We start from the raw sequence: 22093 nt of genomic DNA on the forward strand, positions 1-22093 counted from the left end.
CTGCTGGGGAAGAAGGAGATAGTCTGCACCCAGGCTCTGGTGGCAGAGTCTGCCCTGGCAGCAGGCAGCTCCTGGGGGCAGGGAGCAATTACTTGTTCCTTGCTGTCCAGCTGACTGGCAGCAAATGTGCTCCTGGTCATGTGTACTACACATGTACACTACTGTGCAGTAAGTAATTGAAAGTTAGTTTGCTAGTTGCATTTGCAGGTAGCAAATTTATTTGTGATTCATGCCAATTACTGCGCAGTAAGTATTTGCACCTGTAGACTTTGATGTTTACTGCTCAGTAATTAGCTCTAATCTCAAGTAAAGTGTCTTGTGTAGACACACCCTCTATTATGCGCTACTACATCATTAAGGAAAGTTGCCTTCCTGATGTTAGTTGAAAATCAGCTGATACTTTGAATGATGAGGACTGATAACCTCACAACTTCATCTTTAGCTAGCACAAGTGTAGATTTATTTCTTTTTCATAAAAGTTCTTTGTATTTCATAAAAGTCTAGCGCACCTTTGAAGATTACTAAATCAGGTAATAGCAATAATACTTCGTGATAGTGACTATTTAAATATAATGTGTTTGTTTATTATTTGCTTTTTGATTATGAGACAGGTAAATAGGCTTACCTGACTGACCTTAATTATAGTAGTATAGTCCATACTAGAACCATCTTGTGTACTTTGGATTTGAAAAAATCACCAACCAAACTAGGGCCAAGTCCTTGGAATCACCTTTTATATTTCTCCTTAGGAAGCCTTCTATGCCTATGCCTCTAATTCTCTCTGTGCCTTTCTCTGGATTGTTTCTATTCATTTTCTGTTCCTTTGTGAGAAAGTGATCAAAAACTTTGTACACAATACATGTATATAATGCCAGCATAAATTGTTCTAAGCCATTTTTAACTTTTAATTTAAACCAAAAAAAAGGTAAAATGGGCTGGTATTTAAGGCTCCTGGCTTAGCTTTTCTAATAAAACATGAAAACTAAAAGCAGCTCAGCCGCTAGGGAGGCTGGATGAAAGTGGCAGGGACTAGGTTCATGGAAATAAAGTCGAAATACAGGTCCCCCCCCCATGTTATTTTTAAAGCTTGCACCTGCGGATGCTTGCTTTCAGTTGCTCAGCAGCAGTGACTGGGTTCCATTCACATTTCAATTTCTATTTTAAACAAGGAGTGCTAAATAGCTTCTGTCTTCACCATTTTTGATAGAACTGAAAATATGAAAGGGAGCTGGCAGCTGCTGAAGTGTTATTGACTCAGGTAAAAGAAGAAGAGAGGGAGTTGGTGATGATAAATAAGCAACACAGCTGAAGACAAGCATTAATCTATCTGTGTTTCCTTTATAATAATTATTTTGAATGATTTGAATTTAAAGAATGAAGTGGAAAATAATATTAATGAAACAGACTCCAAATGTAAAGGCTCTATGAATTCCTAAAACCAGAACTGTCGCATAGATGTGAGAGAAAAATGGAGAAGCAGATTTTCTTACCCTTTTTATTTTATACAATGTTATTTGTTTATGGTATGCTGCCAATTTTTGCCTTGATCTTTCTCCTCCTTGTTCACGATGAATTAGTGTGTACTCTAGTGCCTTTCGGGATTCATTTGCTTGACATGACATGCAACAACCATCTGAGTATTTTTTCTAAGCATGAAAGCAAAAGATTCCTGTCCAGCAGTATCACTACACAAGGAGATAATGGCTAAAAATGATTCTAAGCTGTTAGGTTTAGATTTGCATCAGAAATTCCTGAATTTATTGTGCATCCAATACAATGGGTTTGTATTCTAAAACTCTCTTGAATAGAGTGAACAAACATTACTGAACATCTGGGATTGTTTGAATCTGGGGTTTTGTTTTGGAGCCATGATGTCTCTACAAATAACGCATCCTCTGTGTTCAGACTCCTGGTTGTTTTCTTTATTCAGAAGCACATTTTTCTCTATTAACTTTTTTGCCTAGTATTTTCCATACTGTTGTTTTTCAAAGTTCTCTACCCAATGGCCCTGTCAATAATGCTGGAATTTTGCCCTTTAGGACAACAGTTTGGGAGGCCTAGTGCAGATGGTCTATTGGCTATGATTAGTTCTGATCTAAGGCCCATAACTTGTGCCAGTGACCAGATTGGCTGCTGACAGTGCCAAATAAGAGCAGAAACTGACCTCTCTCAGCTCCTGTTTAGGTACAGGGATGCACTGTGACCAGAGTACTTAAAAAGTTGGCAGCAGCTTAATCTACAACAGGGGTTGTCAACCAGGGCTCCATGTCCGGCCACCTACCCTCCCCCACTCTGCATCCAGCCATCACCACCAGAAGGGGTACACTCCTTAGAAAAGTTTGAAAACCTCTGATCTATAATAAAGGTGCTACCAGTAAAGCTACTACCTTTGTTAACAGTGGAGTCAACAATTTTTTTTCCGAACAGGTAAGTTATTTTTGTAAGATGTCCCTAGTATAGACAGGATCTAAATGACTGTTAGGGATTTAACTTTTGAAAATGAGACAAAATTCTTATGAAGTACCACTTAAAGAAATAAATATTTTCCACCATTTCTCCATCTTATTAGTAAAAGGCCTGACAAGTCCTGAAGTCAAGAAAGGAGAACTACTTTTTTGATTTTTTTAAAAATTTTAACTATGTGAACTTAGTTGTATACCAATCAAGGCGTTTTTTTTCCACTGAGTGTATCCAGCAACTGGTTTCCTCTGCCCACCATTTCCATGTTCCACAAAGAACTCTAATGCAATATACACCTCTTGAAAAGTAACTCACTTTTACACTCTGGTCCCATATTGTGATCATGCTTATTATCCCTATGCAATTATCACCCAGAAAAATATCCCTTTTCCATCTTATCCTTTACCTAAAAGACAATAGAGAAAGCAAGGAAAGTCTTACATTTTTAAAAGGCAGACAAGGTCCTTTCAGTAGATGTGACATCTTTTATGAAACTATAAATAGTTGAAAAAAGTGTTCTTTGCAAGCTTTTGGGCACAGACATTCTTTTTCAGGCACTTTTATTTTGCATTCTGTTTATTTAATTTTATATTTTCAAAACACACTTTTATTTTGCAGCCTATGCTGTAGATTTGGATTCCAGTGTTGTCTGGAATGGTAACATTTCCGAATAAATATTCATGACAGCAAACAATTTTAACTGGCTTAACAATTTTAACTGGTTTTGGATAATGTAAATGCCACAGCAATGAAGGGATTAAATAAGTTTGCAATATTATTGGCTGATTTCAACTTCATTTAGCATATTTTCTAGAAACTCCACAGATTCTATCCCTAACCAAGGCTGTTCAACCGTAGTGTTTGTATACGTGTGTATGTGTAAGTTAGAATTAAAATAAAATTATAGTATTGAAGTGCTCCACAAATATATTAACCTGCAGCAAAAAGAGGAAGCAGTTTTATTTGTGAAAGTCCTGGAATGGGGGTGACATGCACATATCTTGGAACTTTTGGACTCAGTAGATCTGTCCTAATATTTTGATCCAAACAATAATTTAGACTACAGAAAAACAGAATAGTGAAAAAAAAAAAAACAGAAGAAAGGAATAAATATGTTCTCCAGGATGGGAAGTAATTGAATTTTTGTGGAGGCAAAATTTTTTCTGGTTCAGTTAGCTACAAAAATAAAGAAATACCATTGCTACCGTCATTTTCTTAATGCAGTTTGCAACGTCACAAATTTCTAGCAAAAAAAGGCTTTTGGGCTCAGTAGTTTTCTCCTCTTTCTCTCCTGTATTCTTAATTCCCCAATAACAAATCTGAGTTAATTTTACAGTTTGGCCAGAATAGAGATTTTTTGTTGTTGCTGCTTTGTGTGCATTTGTACAGACAGGTAAAATACACACCTACTACTGAAGGTCTGTAAATATGGATTTAGGTACCTTTCTCTGGGCACCCGGCTTCGAAAACGTCGGCCTTGACTACACAAGAACGCAATTCAGCCTCAATACTTTGTATGCAGAGGTGGGTATTGGGGGGGTCGGAACCAGCCCCACGGCTGCACTACGGGCACGCGACCCCACGGCTCCTGCGCGCTGCCGCGGCGGCTGCCCCCTCCCGCCGGTTTGGAGCTCGCGGCTGCCCCCGGCGGCCAGCCGCTCGGGCCGCGCGAGCAGGCGGCTCCTCGGGAATGCTGGGAATGTTGAGTCAGGGACTGGCAAGCCGGAGAGCCGGGCTCGCAGCTGACTGAGGACGGGGAGACGAGGGCTCGGGCGCCACACGCCGCTCCCGACTGCAGCAGGTCCCCTCCTGGCCTCCGCACGGCTCCCGCTCTCCGGCCCCGCGGCAAGGCGCTGCCGGTTGGATGTGATGTGGCGAGATCCACGTGAGGACGACAGACAGATGCAATGATTTGAAAGGTGAGAATCTTAAGCAAGAATATGGCCATAATAGATATTTGTGTGTATTCATGCCGATGGACCAAATCGCTATGTGTTGCTGACTGCAATTACCCCGAAGCTGGAAAAGGAAGGAAGAAATTGCAAAAAAACCTTCCCCCCCACCTTTTTTTGCCTCCCTTTATAAAATACATGGCAATCAGTGTGACCAAGTGCACATCTGATTGTGGTGGCTCTGAGTGTCTCTCCTTCCAGGAGCACCATCCAAATACCTTTCTTGCAATTTCTCCTAAAAGCAGCCATGTAATTGTCATTGTTGTGCCCGGTGTTTATAAATATTTATTGTTGTTGTTAAAGTTGCCTAGAATGGAAAAGGATCAGCCCTGGAAATGCCTCGCTGTGCAGCCTAGAAGTGTATACAGCTTGGGGATTTATTTATTTATTTATTTTAGAGAAAGACCTGCCAGGCAGGGAGGGAAACCCCACACTCACTCTTTTCTTTTTTTTTTTTAGTGCCTGGGAAAGGGCATTCATAGAAACTAGCAGGATCTTGTTCTGCCGTTACATAAGGAAGGGAGCGCTCCTGGGGGTGCACATTTCTAATGCCGGGTGGCTTTAAAGATCATTGTAGGGAGCACAAGATGATGATGCATAGGCTAAACCCCATGGCTATATGTCTTATGCATGCATGCACACACGTACATATAGGTGTGTGTAGAAACACACACACACATACATACATATACATATATACATATGTATATATGTGTGTGTGTGTAAATGTATGTTTGTTTATTTATTTATTTATTGCCTCAAGAGCCGGAGTAATAAGACGCTGGGGCGCGGGGTGAGGCGGGTGTGATTGATTTCTAGGCGGCTACCTGCTCAGCCTGGTGATGGATGGAGGGGGATCTACTCCCATAGCGGGGAATTGAGAGTCCCCTTCTGATGGACAAGCCCGCAGGCCACTGGCATTGGCAGGAATAGTCTCGCCGCGACGCGCCCGGCCAATCAGCGCCGCCCGGGGGCGGGCGCACCCGACTTGTCAGGGCTAGTTCTCTGGTTGGCTCCAGCAGCCGGGCTCCCGGCGAGCCGCCCGGGAGGGTACGACCGCTGCACCTGCCCCTGCCCCCAGGCGGGACTGAGCCTACTTGCTGCCTTCCGCCCGAGGGGAAGGGACTGTGCTCAGGGCGTGGAGACACTCCTCTCCCGCCCCTCTCCCCTCAGGGCCCGGCCCAACCCTGCCCCACCCCGTCCAGCACGGCCCTGCCAGGGGGGAGCGGCTGGAGACTCCCATCCAGCTTTTCCAGGGGCGGCAGCTCTTCTGGGGCCCCACAGCTGTGCAGGGGCTTGTCGCCTAGCCCCTCTCGCTGCTCCAGGCTTCCTCGCTAAACTCGCTGCCTGGCAGAAGGGAGAAGACTCTTCCTCCCTCTTCGGCATGGCTGAGGGGAGAGAGACTTTCTGGGTCCCCCCAGCTGGTTCCTGGGGAGCACAAGGGGATTTTCAGGTTCCCTCCAGTCCTCGTGAAGGAGAGAAAGCATCTTTCTCCCTCTTGTCACTGCCCTCTGAAGCAGAGGCAGTAGCCACCTTGCCTCTTGCACTATCCCATGGGTTTTGAGGTGGAAAGAGACTCATTCAACCTCCCTTGGTTGCCCAGTTGGTTGGAAGTGATTCCTTGCTGCTGTGCTGTTTAGTTGGAGGCCAGGATTTTTTTCCCTGCTTTTTTTTTTTTTTTAATACCTGTTATTGACTCAGGTAAAAGAAGAGGAGAGGAAGCTGCTGCTGATAAAAGTAAGCAATGCAGCTGATGTCAAGCAATAATTTATCTGTGCTTGTTTTATAATAATTTTTTGAATGATTTAAAGAACTGAATGGAAAATAATACCATTTTATACCAAAAAAGTATCTCAGTGTGGAAAATTGATGCACTTGAGCTTTCCTCATTGCTTTATGGAAGTATCAAAATCAGCAAGATGCCCCCTACGCTTGGTGTATTCTTCTGGACACCATGTGTTAGCTATGCTTATTGAGCATAAAAGGCTCTGCCCACCTGCACTGTAGTGTTAGACTGCCTCCAGGGACAAGAGAAGGAAAAATCTGTCTTGCTTTCTAAACATTTAATTCTGGGAAGGGGTAGGCTGAGTGACATTTACTCCCCACTCCTAATCTTTATTGGATTCAGTTTGTTCTTCCTGGTAACCTTGACATCTGGGGATGGAGGAGGAGGAACAGCAAAGACAGACACCCCACACTGAGAAGATTTAGAGAAGGTAAGGACAGATTTTAGGCTCCGTGGCTCATGCTAAGCAGCAGGGACAGTAACAACATTTTTTACAAATGGTTCTGTACTGTGGTGAAACACTGCCTATGTATGAGTATCTTTGATAAGTGGCCCTAAATAAAAATGTGCTTCTGTGATTCCAAGTGATGTTCCATGTAAAGCTAGCTGACCAAGGTTTTCATAATGAAAAGCAAAACCAGGTACTACTTTTGTTTATCTCTAGTTTGCTCCAGCCACATTGGACAAGGGGTCCTTTTTCTAGGTGATATGTAAAAAAAAGACTCTGTGCATATAGATTAGGAGAAAAATCAATTTAAATTGTTCCAGAGTGCTTTTGCCTTTAATTGGATCACTTTTTGTTTAACTGTAAGAGTATGAGTTAATGACTTTCCTTTAAGAAATGATCATTCTGGAGTAAAGTGGATTGGATTTATGTTGGACTGCCACTATCCATATATAAGCTGTCATACAAGGGAATGGCTGTAGGCTGTTTGTGGCATCAAGGAAAGGCTCATAACAATCACAGGTATCCATAAACTTAGATATTTAATGTTTATCTATACAATGCGTCTGTACTATTTAGCATGGTACTAAATGTTGTTTCCTGAACTTCATCTCTTCTGCTCTGTGTCATTATTTATAGTGACCAACTGATGCTGTATATCTTTTGATAAATTCCAGTCTTGGGGACAGGGTTAAAATTCACAAATTATATTTATATTTACAGTGTTACTGTCTTGGCTGCTCTTTTCAGGGGAATCCAGCAATTTATTTGGCTGATTTGAAAGTAGTTGCAAATCCCCGACTTCTTAAAATAACCAGCAGTCAGATTTAAATTGGGAAGAGTTTTAACATGTAGCAGTGCCACTGGTCCTTACTTGGAAAGCCAGGCCTGTATGTGTTCAGGGTATCACCTAGAGAGGTGCTAAGCTCCCTCAACTGAGAGAAAAGGTAATGGTTTCTGGCATCTTGTAGGATCAAGCCATGTAAACATTGCCACCACCACCACGTATTGCACAAAGAACTAGGTAGAAATCTGAAGTTCCTGACTCATATAAGATGTTCGCAGGACCTTTTTGGGGCTAGACATTATTTTTAGTCTCTAGGATGATTTAAATGTTGTGAATGTTATGTATAACTGTGAACTGGTTGAGTCTGTAAATCACAGCCAGTGACTTAGCTGAGCAAATGAGAGATGCAGCTGCTTTTGTTTCTGCTCATATGCTGGACATGAACCACTTGGGTAGGATGTGTGCCCATGGCTATGTTTCCAGGTAAAGACTTATTTCAGGACCCCAGGATAGTGACATATTGGCAGTGTCCTATTTTAAAATTTGGCAGGCTATGTAAATTATTTCCTTTTTCCGTGAAGAGGCTCCTCCAGAAACACAAATGGATTATCATATGATTATAGTACTGGGTAGATCTTGTCAACCATGGTGTCTAGAATTTGGAGAGGGATTGCCAGATACTCCTGTCCTCCTCTGTAAAACTGGCTGCTGTGACATGTACAGTATTTATGTGGAATCCTAGTGACTTATATCTGTTGATGTGAAACTTGAAAGAACTAAACTGTAATGACAATTTTATTTAGCAAGAAATTGCTATGTATGGGAACATATAATTTGCATGAGAGAGAGGTTTCAGAGTAGGTTTTGTCAAAGAATCTAGTTCCTTACTGTATTTTTAAGTCTTTTTTCCCCATCACTTACTGGAAATGAGACTTTGAACCAACTATGATGTGGCCAGCTTGGCTTCTTTTTTATGACCCTTTTTTTTGAGTGTTTACCTATTTCTAAGGTGTTGGTTGTAGCCGTGTTAGTCAAAGGACATAGGCAGACAATGTTCTTTGGGTAAATTTGATATCTTTTATTAGACCAACTAAAATAATTGGAAAAATTCTTTTTTGCAAGCTTTTGCAACCCTTCTTCAGGCAGTTGTTTTGTGCTTTTCCTGGATGAGGTAGAAGCCTGCTTTTATAGAATCCTTTCTAATATATCTGTTTTATTAAATTTAAAGTTGTTTGCTTGTCATACCAGTAGATTTGTTGGTATTGTTCTTCTTTATGCCCTAGTTCTTTAAAGCCTAATGGTAGGTGGAGACCAAAAATCAGAACAGGAGAAGAATGAAATAAAGCAGTACTTGTGAAAATTACTTAGGTTACAAATTACTTGCGTCATCTAGACAGCTGTGAAGTTGGGGTGTGTCACAAGAAGGGGAACTGGTTGAAAATTGCAAGTGATTCCATTTGTACGCATGCTCTGGGAGGCGGTGGGGGTGGGGAGCACTTCAGAGTAGCTCTGAGAGCTGCTCTAATTAAAGTGCCTGGAATGTCACATGTATTAGCATCCCTGTGCTGAAAAATGGTGGTGGGGGTGCTTTAACTAAAGCTCTGTTCCACAGAACTGATACTGATAAAGTCAATAGGATAGGATGACTGCTTAGTGCCCTGTAAAACATACATTGGCTGTTTCAGTCCCATGCCTACTGAAATGTCCAGTCTCTCAATTGGCATTCGTTAGCATCTTTTTGATTATCTTCTCAAAGAAGCCACAAGCTGAATGGACTGCTGTACTACCTTCATTCCTAAGAATGGTTCTTCCTTGTTAAATATAGGTCAGATTTTGAAGGATGTTGCTGCTGCTACATCTGTTTTGGGTGTTGCTAGCCCAGCACTTTTCACAGGCAGTAAAATAAAAATAATTTGCCAAAAGAAAGATGCTTGGCCAAATTAGTGTTTCATTATGTACTGTGGCTTTTATACAGTGTATGGATCCTAGGATATGCTGTTTTGTGACCTTGTTAACTTTGGCTTTACAATTTTTCAATGAACTGAATCTTTGTCCTCTGTACTTTCTATTTTTGAAATGCAACTTGTCATCTTTATTTTTTGAACAACTTAGACAAGCTTAACATACAAGTATAACATATTTGTTTTTGATTACCAAATGTTGGCAGATATGATGTGCTGTGGCTTTTATAGACATCTCTTTCAGAACTTATTTGTAAATCTGCTCAGACAACTCATTTTTATCTTCTTTTTTGTTTTATGCTAAGGGAAACAGTGGAATAGCCTCCATTTTCAGGTCAGATGTTCATTTTAGATGTTTATAATGACTTGTTTTTTGTGTGTTTAATTAGGTTAAGTAACCTTCAGTATTAAGGCAGAGAAGGGGTTGTGACAGCAAAAAAGTGCTATAAGCTTTTAATAATCCCAAGTGATTGGAACTCTGTTCTGTCTCTTCTGGAAGAGCAAATCCAAAAAATACACAGTGACATCTAATGTCATTTTAGGGAACTGCTTCTGTATTGACTTGGAGGAAATCTACTGAGTTCCCAGAAATCACTTGTGAGGTGCTGTAGGTGAGTGTGGGGTGTAGCCCAGTTCATTTTTGGTATGATTCTGAAAGGTGTTGTACACCCTTGTGTCCCGCATAGTCATCCAATTTAAAGGAAGATGTAAGTAGTTACTGAAAATGTGAATACCTTACATTAAAACCAGATGCCATTATTTTCTTAAGTTAAAAAGAATAAATGAATAAAAAAAAATTCTGATACTGAAAAAGAGGAAAAAAAAAAGTTTGGCTTTATCCTTCAAATACTTCGCATGTGTGTAATTTACTGATGGGCATTCAATGGAAACTACTCCCTTGCATAAAAATAAATGTGTAAGTATGTGCAGGATGAAGTAATATTTTATAAAGGCACTTTAAGATCTTGTGTGAACAAAGTAGTATTGTTGTAGCCGTGCTGGTCAAGGGACTATGTAAGAAGCAAGATTTTGTTTGGTGTTATCTTTTTTTTTTATTGGACCAACTCTTTATCTGGGGAGGGTGACAGAGATTGGTGTTAGGGCACAAAATGCCCTTCCTCAGGTTTTGGAAAGAAGCTGACAGAGTCTAAGCTAATTATCTAAATTAAAATAAACTTTTGTTTAACATCCATGCAGACAGTCACTTAAAAATGAAAGTGGTCACTTAAAAAGGAAAAGAGTACAGTAAACCTGTGGAGGAAAGAGAAATTGTGAGACAGTTTCAGACTACAGAAATACCAGTTCAAATGCATAAACCTGATTTTTCTGCCTGATATTTCGTTTAGGTTGCTTCTGCTTCTTTCTCAGATGTGAGGAAGGGGATCATTCCTGATATTTTCTAACATCTCTCCTAATTGTATAGTTGATCCAAAATGTATTGCCAACCAAATCTTGCTTTTGGCACATGAGAAGAAAGGCGCTACCAAGATATTAAATATATGTATTTGTTTACTTGTATCTGATTTGGACCTGTACACAGATTTGCACAACTAATTATACAATCAGTCCTTCCTGGCAGTTTTACCATAGCTTTGAGGTTTTAATTCTGGATTTTTTGGATAAAGATAAATAGCATATCTTTAAACTTGCTATATAAGCTTAGTTCATTTTCACTTTAGACATTTAATAACTAACTGTGTGTCTGAAATACTGTATGTCTAGTTAATTAACGTGTTGAGTTATTACTTTCTGGTTATTATCTACCAGCAGCTACTATATTATACAAATAATAACATAATTATTCTGGATTATTGATTATTGAATGCATGATGGAGGTCTCAAAGAATGACTTTTCTAGTCATATCTCAACTTAATTTGTAAAGAAAATATATTATTTTCATATCATAATTATTTTTTATGACTACACCAATTATCTGTATGAATTTGGCCTGTAGCTTCTCGAGTTGATAGATTATAATCGTTTTATGAAAATCGTGCATCACTTATTATGTATCAATGGGAAAACAAATTTAGAGTTTGATCTTCTATAATCTGAGCTAGTATTGTGTTAAATGAGCCTGTTGCTTTAAACAATAGTAATGATGGCTCTGGTGTGCTTCAGTCTTAAAGATCCCATGTTCCTTTTTTATCATTTAAAATATCTTTCAGCAAAGTCTAGAATATCATAGCAGCTGTTCCCATAGGCTACCCTCTCCAAAATTTTTAAGGGCCTAACCTACGTTCTTATAGCTTGTGTCAGGGAGAGAAAGAGCCAAAAGGCTCCCTGAACCCCAGCCCGAGCAGGTGGCCAATGGCCTCAGGCTCGCAGCCCCAAGGAGACAGATGAAAATTCCCCTTACCCAGTTGTGCGGGGAAGGAAGGGGCCGGTACTCCCTTGGCCGGCATAAAAGGGAGGTCAGAGCAGGCAAGCGGGGGCAGCGCGGAACCAGAAGGAGGGCATGGAGTTGATGGAGCAGGCCGGCGTACATTGCAGTGGATGCGAGCAGCGCTGAGTGCTGGTAGGAGCCTCTGGGGAAGGGCTAAGCCCCAGCGGGGCGTCTGAGCTCAGTCTGCTGGCCCTTGCGGGGCATAGAACTGTTTTGTTTACCAGCCGGGAGCGGCGGGAACCCGGGTGGAGCTGGGTACCGTAATGACCCTGATAGCTGGGCACTACGTGACTGTGGAGACGGTAGCTCCTGTAATAGGGGCACAGTCCAACAGTGGTCTTCAACTATAAAAGGGGAATTGAGCAAGCCCTCCACAGGGACGCTTTGAGAGTGAAAGGAGGAGTATCCGACCCCACAGGGGGTAAGGTGGGGACTGAAGGACGACTGCTGATGGCTGAAGCAGCCGCTCCTATCAAGGGAGTCCCTGGGTCAAAGTTCTTGTGTTGCTTTTTCCTGTTTCTTTTGCTGACTATCTGTGGAACCTATGGATACGTGGCCTGACAAGATAGCTGGCAGTTCCCGGTGGAACGGGCGAGGGTGTAGGGGTGGTGGAGCCCTCAGAAAAGCAGGACCCGCGGGACTCTGAGGAATCTCATTTTTGGATGACACGTGCCGTACATCTGGATCAACTCCATTTAACATCAAAGTCGTGGCAGGCGAGGTAAGCGCATGGTACACGCCCAACCTGAGGTGAGCGGACTTGGCGACCGGTAGGTGGCCCTGACGCAGGGTGCCGGTAGGGGCGTACCCTGACAGTGGTGCATTGGCCGGGAACGTGACAGCAGCTTCCCTGGCCAGACTAAGGGGTCCAGATGGAGCACCAGCCTGGACCAACGGGGGCAGAATCCCTTCAGCAGGCCATGAACCTGATGGCCCAAGTGCTGCAGCAATAACAGCAACAGGCCATGAGACAGACGAGCGTACAGGAGCATTTGCTCCAACATCAGGTATTGACACAGAGGGGCCAGTGGGGCTTTAGCATGCCTAAGATGTCCAAAGAGGATGACTCCGAGGCCTTTTTGGAAACATTTGAAAGGGCAGATATAGCTGCGGGAATTGAGAAGACAGAATGGGCTGGACAGCTGGGGGTTCTGTTAATCGGGGAAGCCCAAGCGGCGTATAGGGCTATGACTCGAATGGACGCCCAAGACTATGACCAAGTAAAGGTAGAGATATTAAGGAGACTGGATATAACACCAGAGAGGCATCGCCAGGCGTTCTGGGGGAAAAAGTCAAGAGAGGCGAAGGCCCCGTGGATATTGTGGCAGAGCCTGATGGACCTAATGAATAAATGGCTCAGACCCGAGGCTACATCTAAAGAGGAGATCTGCGACCAGATACTGCTAGAGCAATTCCTGACAGACCTGGATGAGGACACCCAGAGGTGGGTATGGTGTCACTGCTTGACATTGTCCCGGGAGGCCCTACAGTTGGCCGAGCATTTTGATATGGCCCAAGGGGAACGGCGGCGGGACCAAGGGAGCAGGGGGCAGGATCTCAATACGAAAAAGGACCAGGAGGGTAAAGGAAGCAGGAGGGGGAGTCCTCCAGGACTGGTATGCTTCCTCTGTGGACAAAAGGGACATATAGCATGGAACTGCTCTCGGGGTTGGCGGTCGAGGCCTGGAAAGGACGTAGAGACCCCTGACTGCCGGGCAAGATTGGAGGAAGCCCCTGAGACTGAATTGATGGATTGTGGGGTGGGCAATAGCTTGACCGCCCTGGTGCAGCCCTTACCTGAAGTGCTGGTATGGGTTGAAGGCCAGCCAGTCCTGGCAGTTGTGGATACGAGATGTGCACAGTTGCTAGTTTGCCCATTCCTGATCGAGTGGAAGCACGCGCCGCGGTGTGCCAGGGTGCAAATGGCATGCCTTCATAAGCAAAAGTTGTACTTTGAAAAGTGTCTACTTGATATACAAGTGAATGGGATCCATAGAAGAATCCTGGTGGGGCTGGCTGAAGGAATCTTGTACCCCATGATTTTGGGCTGGGATTGGCCCGAGATATTCGAAGTGATAGCATTGATCCACAGCCAAGAAAGCCTAAGAGAGGTACTGGCGGGGATCGGTCGGGAGGCGCCCAACGAGCTGGAAATAGAGGCCGTGTCTAACAGCAGCCGGTTCCGGGAGGCCCAAGAGAGTGATGAGGAACTGTGGTCATTCTGGGAGACAGCCCAGTCGAGAACTGATCAGCAGGTAACACCCTCCGTGCAAGATAAACAGTTACCCCGGGTGGAGATAAGAAATGGGCGGCTATACCGGGTTAAGCAGGGTAGGGCTGAGGGAGAGGAGCTCACCCAAGTAGTTATACCCCGACCCTACAGAGAGCCTCTGCTTCGACTAGCGCATAGGAATCCCTTTGGGGGGCACCTAGGAAAGAACAAGACAGAGGCTCGTTTATCTAGGTGGTGCTTCTGGCCTCACATGTACAAAGAAGTTGAAGAATACTGTAGGGTCTGCGAGTTATGGCAGAAGGTGAGCACGTATAAGCCCCCTAAGGTGCCCTTGTGGCTGATGCCGGTCGTATGAGAGCCATTCGCTAGGTTGGCTTTGGATGTGGTAGGCCCGCTGCCCCGAAGCGTGGTAGGACACCAGTTTGTATTGGTGCTTATAGACTACGCCACCAGATTCCTGGAGGCTATCCCGCTGAGAGCAGTTACTGGACACAAGGTAGTGGAGGAGTTAATGAAGTGGGTCGCCAAATTCGGAATTCCCCGGGAAATAATTACGGACCAGGGGTCTAACTTTATGTCCTTGGTGCTGAGGGCTATGTGCAAAGTGCTACAGATAGGTCATCTAAAAACGGCAGTGTATCACTCCCAAACCAATGGTTTGGTGGAGCATTTTAATAGTACCTTGAAGGGAATGCTACGCCGGTGCGCGCAAATAGAACCAAAGAAGTGGCACCTATTGGTCCCCCCCCTGCTGTTTGCCATCAGGGATGCCTCACAGGCATCGCTGGGCTATTCACCGTTTGAGTTAACGTTCGGGCACCACCTGCGCAGTCTGTTAGATGTTGTGAGAGAAGGGTGGGAGGATGACTCGAGTCTGGGATGGGGAGCCTCACAGTATGTCAGGGATCTGCAGGAGCATCTGCAGATTGCCAGAGAGGTGGCCCACGATAATCTGGAGCAGGCCCAAAGTAGACAAAAGGAAAGATACGACATGCAGGCAAAAGAACATGAGCTAAAAGTAGGGCAAAAGGTGCTAGTGCTACTGCCCGGTTCAACTAGCAAGTTTTTGACTTATTGGCAGGGCCCATTTACGGTAGTAAGGAGGGTAGGACCGGTAGATTATGAAGTATCGCACCCTGGGGCAAAAAGGGAGAAACAGATTTATCATATAAACCTCCTTAAAGAGTGGCGCGAACCTGAGGGGCTGTTGATTTCTCCTGAGTCTGAGTTGGATGAATTCAGGGGACAAATTGGGGATAACCCCGAAGGTCCTAGGGAGGGAAGTGTGGGGAGGCAGCTGGAGAGTACACAACTACACCAATTGCAAGGTGTCACGGGGGCACTCGGGTGCCCCGTTCTTAGGAAGAAATTAGGGCAGCCCAGGTGTTGGTTAAGGGGCTGTTCGAGCTCCTGGAGGCTAAGTTCCAATTTGGTCCCCAGAAGTGAGTCACACCACAAGCCACAGAGACAAAGCCTTTATTGCTTGCAAGCAGGTCGGCCTGGAGTCATGAGACTCAGATCAAAGCCGACCCCGAGTGCCTATTCTCCATTGCTTATATACTCGATTACAAGGTACTGGAAAGTTCCTTTAACGCAGGCGTACTTTGGGTTACATAGTTGTGAAATTGGTTGCAAAGTTTGGGACTATCTAGCCGTTTGCTTGTGGTTTGCATTTTCACACAACAGGGTGGAAAGACAAATTTCAGGTCCTGGGTACATTCTTGGGAAAGCAGTTCTAGCCCCAGCTTGTCCCACAACCGCAGCAGGTCACCTGACCAGAACGGGGCAGGGCCTGGCATTTATAAGCAGCCCAGGCCGAAGCCTAGCTGGCAGTTCCCTTCTGGCAGCCGGAGGAGCAAGAGCTCTGCAGTGGAGTCGGGCTGAGTTGAGCAGACCAACAGAACGAGTAGCGGCATCACGTTGCAGGGTAGAGAGAACCCTCCCTGGGAGGCTCGGCAGGAGAGACTGGTGGGACTGGGTTGTACGTTATAGCCGGTAGGCTTATTGTTCTGTTACAGCCGATTGGCTTATGGTTCTGTGGTGTTATTTGTGTAAAGACCGGAGGACTGGGAGAGGCTGTAGGGGATGGAGGAGGCCTCAATAGGAGCTCCCCAGTGGAGTGGGGGGGTTCCTGGGTGCCCTGGGAGGGCACAGCGATTGGTGCCAGAGCTGGCACTGCGAGTGAGCACCGGAGAGAGGCGCGACGTTGTGGAGTGTTGTGACCCTGGCCCCATGGGGGGCGGTATTCTGCCCAGTGGGGCGTAGGCCCCAGAGAGGGGAGGAGCACGAGAAGCACCGCGTAGGCCCCCAGAGGGGGCGAGGGGCGTGAGAAGCGCCGCATAGGCCCCAGAGGGGGCGAGGGGCGCAAGAAGCGCTGCGTAGGCCCCAGAGGGGGCGAGGGGCGCAAGAAGCGCTGCGTAGGCCCCAGAGGGGGCTGAGCGCAGAGAGGGCTGAGCGCACGACTAGGAGCCGGAGAGGGCTGAGTGCGCGATTAGGAGCCGGAGAGGGCTGAGCTCGCGGTTAGAAGCCAGAGAGAGCAGAGCACGCGGGCAGGAGCCCGGACAGGGCCGAGCGTGAGAGTAAGAGCCCGGACAGGGCTGCGTGTACATTTGACAGGCCTGGAGAGGGCGCGTATACAGTAAGGGTGTGAAGGTTGCGTATACTGGAGAGGCCCTGGGAGAGGGGCGCTTATATTGAAAAGACCCCGGAGAGGGTGTTTACAAGAGAGAAGCCCGGAAAAGGGCGAGGGTGTAAACAGAAGCTCGGGAGGGGCGAGTATATTGGGCCTGCATACTGAGAGACCCCAGAGAGAGGGGGTGCACGTATTGAGAGACCCTAGGAAGGGGAGAGCATACAGACACGAGAACGTCTGGCACATCTGCGAGGCTTGGGGCGTGCTAAAGGGGAGGTTGGAGGCACACATAGCCCCATAAGGCTGGGGTGCACCAGGTCAGTACAACCAGGATAGGGGACAAGAGATACTTGAGCACCGTGTCCAAGGGGACAATAAGGCAGCCTCCATTATAAAACTATATGACACCAAGACGTGGTGGGCGAGATAGAGGGTGCTGAATCGCCTACTTGGCACGGCAGGGGGGCGCTAGGGAGATCATGGCCGCTCCTAGGTCCCCGCGCCGTGACACAAGGCATGGTGAAAGAGTTTAAGGACGTCTTCACTGATAGGCCGGGGAAAGCAGCTGGAATGGAACACAAAATTATAACCAAGGAGGGACAGGTGGCGCGCGAGAAATGGCACAGGATCTCATTCCACAGGTACCAGCCTATTAAAGAAGAATTAGAAAAGATGCTGGAACAAGGGATCATCACCCCATCCCATAGTCTGTGGCGCAGTCCCTTAGTGGCCGTGACAAAACCTGATGGGAGCTTGAGGCTGTGTGTGGACTTTCGGAAATTAAATGCCCTGACACAATTCGATGCGTTTCCGATGCCCCAAGTGAATGAACTAGTGGAACGCATAGGCCAAGTGAAGTTTATATCAACCCTTGATTTGTTGAAGGGTTATTGGCAAATCCCATTGAGAAAGGAGGACCAGCCAAAGACAGCCTTCGGCACACCTTGGGGCCTTTTTGAATTTAAAAGAATGCCGTTCGGGCTTAATGGGGCAGCAGCCACTTTTCAGAGGCTGATCGACTGGATCCTAGTGCCCCATCAATGGTATGCCTCAGCCTACATAGATGATATCGTGATTTACACGGAAACCTGGGAGCAACATCTAAGAGCTCTAAGGGCTGTCCTGCTTGAATTAAGGCTGGTGGGATTAACGGCAAACTCAAAGAAATGTGCCCTGGGCAAGAGGGAGACCAAATATTTAGGCTTCTTAGTGGGACAAGGATGCATGAAACCACTTGTGGACAAAGTAAAGGCCATTAGGGACTATGCAGCTCTGGCAACTAAAAAACAAATGCGAGCATTCTTGGGACTTGCCAGTTATTACAGGCGATTCATACCCAGGTTCGCGGAGATAGCCAACCCCCTAGTCGAGATGACGAAGGGCCGGAGGGTGTACAGCATAGAGTGGACTGCGGAACGGCAGAAGGCCTTTGAAGATCTCAAACGGGCTTTGTGCCAGGAGGTAATTCTCCATACTCCCAACTTTGACCTGCCTTTCACTCTACAGACTGACACCTCAGCCTTCGTGCTTGGAGCAGTACTGTCTCAAGAGGTTGATGGAGTGGAACGACCAATAGCGTACACCAGTAGGAAGCTAAACGAACATGAAAAAAGCTACTCCACTATAGAGCGGGAGTGTTTAGCTATTCGGTGGGGGGGTGGACTACTTTCAATTTTACCTCTTGGGGCAGGAGTTCAAGTTAATAACTGACCATGCCCCTCTGAGATGGCTAAATTGGGCCAAAACTGATAATGCCCGTATAATGAGGTGGGCCCTGGTGCGCCAACCTTTCCGATTCCACGTGGCCTGCAGAACAGGGAAGTCGAACACTGTGACAGATTTCCTATTGAGATGTGACGAAGAAGGCTCTAACCCAGAGCTAAAGGAGGAGCAGGGAGGGGAAGGAGAAGGAGACGAAACGTACGTATCAGGGCAAGAAGGAGAAGCGCCTAGTGGCGTCTTGAGTGGCGGGATATGTCAGGGAGAGAAAGAGCCGAAAGGCTCCTTGAGTCTCAGCCTGAGCAGGGGGCCAGTGGCTTCAGGCTCGCAGCCCCAAGGAGACAGGCGAAAATTCCCCTTACCCAGGTGTGCAGGGAAGGAAGGGGCCGGTACTCCCTTGGCCAGCATAAAAGGGAGGCCAGAGCAGGCAAGCGGGGGCAGCGCGGAACCAGAAGGAGGGCATGGAGTTGATGGAGCAGGCCGGCGTACATTGCAGTGGATGCGAGCAGCGCTGAGTGCTGGTAGGAGCCTCTGGGGAAGGGCTAAGCCCCAGCGGGGTGTCTGAGCTCAGTCTGCTGGCCCTTGCGGGGCATAGAACTGTTTTGTTTACTGGCCGGCAGTGGCGGGAACCCGGGTGGAGCTGGGTACCGTAATGACACTGGTAGCTGGGCACTACATGACTGTGGAGACTAGCTCCTGTAATAGGGGCACAGTCGCAACAGTGGTCTTCAACTGTAAAAGGGCAGTTGAGCAAGCCCTTCACAGGGACGCTTTGAGAGTGAAAGGAGGAGCATCTGACCCCACAGGGGGTAAGGTGGGGACTGAAGGACGACTGCTGATGGCTGAAGCAGCCGCTTCTATCAAGGGAGTCCCTGGGTCAAAGTTCTTGTGTTGCTTTTTCCTATTTCTTTTGCCAATTATCTGTGGAACCTATGGATACGTGGCCTGACAAGATAGCTGGCCACTTCCCGGTGGAACGGGCGAGGGTGTAGGGGTGGTGGAGCCCTCAGAAACGCGGGACCCGCGGGACGCTGAGGAGTCTCATTTTTGGACGACACACGCCGTACATCTGGATCAACTCCATTTAACATCAGAGTCGTGGCAGGCGAGGTAAGCGCGTGGTACACGCCCAATGTGAAGTGAGCGGACTTGGCGACCGGTAGGTGGCCCTGACGCAGGGTGCTGGTAGGGGGATACCCCGACAGCTTGGTATAGCAGCTCGTGAGGGGTTAATGAGCTTCTTGTGATATATACGTTTGTATGCGTTTTTCTTTTATATACACATACAACCATATATAAATAAGGGTTACATTTTGTGTATGATTTAACATTTGATCTGACAGTTGGTTCTAGTAGTGCAGGGTTTTTTCACAGGATCAGGGCCTTAATTTATTTGCCAAGATTAATTAATTCATGCTTTTTAATCCACATTCCACCTGTTTTGGTAACATACTAAATTAGTTGCACTAGGCTGTACATATGAATCCATCCTCTTATTCCATATCTAATGGCTTAAACTCTGCTTATACACTCAAATACTAGTAATGGACTCCAACTGGAGTAACACAGTTGAATATTTAAAACATAATATTAGCATAATACTTCCAGGTTTTTTTTATCTCTTCTTTTTCAGTTGGGGGCAGAGGTCTCTAAGGATTGCTTAGATTCTATTTTCTGTAAGAATGTATTTGTTTACGAAAGAGAGAGGCAAGGATTGTTGGGGGTGATACGTTTTATTTCACCAAGTCTATCCCAACCACATAGTTGGTTCAATAAAACGTATCACCCTCAAAAATCCTTGCCTGTCATATAACATCACTCCAACACTACCAAAATTTGGTTTACCTAAGCAGGGTGGATTTGATTTAAATCAAATAGATTTAAATCATGATTTGATTTAAATCACTGGTCAGGAAGCCTCTATTTAATCATTGTTTTCTAAAAAAGTGCATTCTTGTTGTTTGATGTAACCTTAATACATATTGTTCATAATTCAGAGATAGGTACAGGTTTAATTTTTTAGAAGGTACACACTATACATTTTAAAGCAGTGATTTATTTTGATTTTTTTCAGATTAACGTTGCAGCTACATCAGAAAACTGAATTATGATTTGGTTATTTATTTACCAAAGCTAATTGAAGCAGATACTTGTGAAGTCATTGAGAGGTCATTGAACTATCTCCAATTCACTAAATTAATCACGGCTGTTTGGGGGATATTTTTGCCACATTATATTAGGAGGACAACAAATGAATGCTCCAGCCATATGTTATTAACTTGGGGCTTTCTTCACTGTCTTTTAGAGTTCTTCTTATTTTTCATTTCTTCTCTCTTTTACAGCCCAGCAAGCCTGCTGCTTTGATGTTTTCCCTTCCAGCATACCATCCCCTTACTAGACCTCTAATAAATGGAAAGGCTATACTCAAACTTATTCCTCAAGACTTCTGGAATATTCTGCTCAAAATGTTTCTCTTTTGTTTCTACAGTACCGCCCTCCTTGCATTTATCTCCAGACTCCTCCTCCTGGCCCAGTTCTACTCTACTCCCAACAATCCTTTATTGATTTTAACTTCTTGAAACTTTGCACTTTTAAAGAGAGGTAGGGGCTTGATTCTGTGTATACAAACTTGCAGAGAGACAATAGGGCTGATGGGAGGTAATCAGGTTTGTTATCTCTTATCTCTATATATTGCTGTTAACAAGGATGTTATCTCTGGAGACCCAAATCCAGTTTGAGAACTGATACTAAGCATCACAGATGCTTAATGGATTCTTCTAGGCTGAGCATTGAGTCCCATTGGACAGTGGTTTTCTTTAACCTTTACTAATCTGTAGAGGAGCCTCTGGGAACCCTATAAGATTGGACCCCTAATATAGTCCATGGCGTGTTCTGGCTTATTTATAAATCTTTTCTAAAAAGGTTACATAAATATATTGTCTCAAATAGTATATAATTAGATGTTATAATCCCGATTCCATGATGATATCTTTGAGCTTTAACATATTTTAAATTAAAGGTATCTTTATATAGGTTAATTGTTTTTTTAAAAAAGCTTCTTTTAAAAGATAAAAAATACAATTAATTCAAAAAAATCTGATTGAAATAAAAAAATCAATTTTTTTAAAGGTTGATTTTTTTATCCACCCTGTACCTAAGTAATTACCTAACTAATTAAATATTTTTAGGATTAATTTAAAGTTCTAAAGTCAAATCCATAAACTGAAAAACTAGGACAGTCACAATAATGGACATTTTCCAATTTGTCATCATCAAGGAACAGGAATCAGAGTGCATGATTTGAGCATTTTTAGTAAAAAAAAACAATGTCTTTTGATTGCAGCAGTGGTGTCTTGTTTTCTGTTTTGTTCTTCACAGAAAAACTGATTTTTATTTTTTTATTAAGAGTAATATCAGAGTTAAAGTATTTGCCAAGCTAGACACCTTAAATATAATATTATAGAGGAGGCAGGATTTAGTAAACACAATCTTACAATTTTGCATTCTGTACTGAAGAGTGTGATAGAAATAGTTTCATAGTTTGTAGGGTCGGAAGGGACCTGAGCAGATCATATAGTCAGACACCCTGCCATGGCAGGAAAGAGTACTGGGGTCAAATGACCCCAGCAAGATGTCCATCTAACCTCCTCTTAAACACCCCCAGGGTAGGAGCCTGCACCACTTCTCTTGGAAGCTGGTTCCAGACCCTAGCCACCCTGACCATGAAGTAG

At 44.8% G+C, this 22093-nt stretch overlaps 1 protein-coding gene across 2 annotated transcripts in view; it reads left to right on the top strand.

The window, feature by feature from the left end:
• Positions 1 to 4167: 4167 nt before the first annotated feature.
• The window catches only part of ERC2 (ELKS/RAB6-interacting/CAST family member 2), a 951034-nt gene continuing 933108 nt past the window's right edge, over positions 4168 to 22093 (top strand). For both annotated transcript variants that reach the window (XM_019536909.1, XM_019536910.1), the window contains exon 1: positions 4168 to 4379. The gene's annotated coding sequence lies outside the window, so the exon portion shown is untranslated. The remainder of the gene's footprint in view (positions 4380 to 22093) is intronic.

Source organism: Crocodylus porosus, unplaced genomic scaffold, assembly GCF_001723895.1.
Source record: "Crocodylus porosus isolate Cpor-Errol unplaced genomic scaffold, CroPor_comp1, whole genome shotgun sequence".
In the NCBI taxonomy this organism is placed as follows: Eukaryota; Metazoa; Chordata; order Crocodylia; family Crocodylidae; genus Crocodylus; species Crocodylus porosus.